Source organism: Gavialis gangeticus, unplaced genomic scaffold (assembly GCF_001723915.1).
Source record: "Gavialis gangeticus isolate Ggan-Ray unplaced genomic scaffold, GavGan_comp1, whole genome shotgun sequence".
NCBI classification, from domain to species: Eukaryota; Metazoa; Chordata; order Crocodylia; family Gavialidae; genus Gavialis; species Gavialis gangeticus.
Window position 1 is genome coordinate 34,904,866 of NW_017729028.1, and position 553 is coordinate 34,905,418.

Genomic DNA, 553 nt, shown 5'->3' on the forward strand with positions numbered 1-553 from the left:
CGGTGGAGCAGGTCAGCCAGTCTGGCTGAGAAGAGCCTCCTCCCCAGCAGAAAGAGGTAGAGGCCATCTCTTCGCAGCAGCTCGCTGCCTCTCTCGCCAAAGAGCAGGCTGTGGTAATGGAAGTCAAAGCCTTCCTGATGACACCAGCGCCACAGTCTTTGGTTGACAATGTGGATCCTCCTCTCCCTCCTCAGCCCATAGCCCGAGACTGGGAGGATTGATGAGAACACCACCTGTGCCCCAGACCCTTTAGCCCCACTCCCAAATCCCTGTAGCACCTCATGACCCGGCTGGGAGCACTCCAAGCCATGTCATCGGTGCCCACATGAATAAGGAGCATAGGATAGTGGTCTGTGGGCTGGAGGAGTTTTGGGATCTTCTCCGCAATGTCCCAGATGCAGGCCCCCAGGAAACAGGAGACTTCCCGGACTAAAGGGTCAGGGTGGCAGATTGCCCTCTCAGTCCCCCTCAGGATGGAGTCTCCCACAACAAACACCTTACGTTTTGCCTTGGGGAGAGCGGGGTGGTAGCTGCAGTTGAGCCTGTGTTGCCT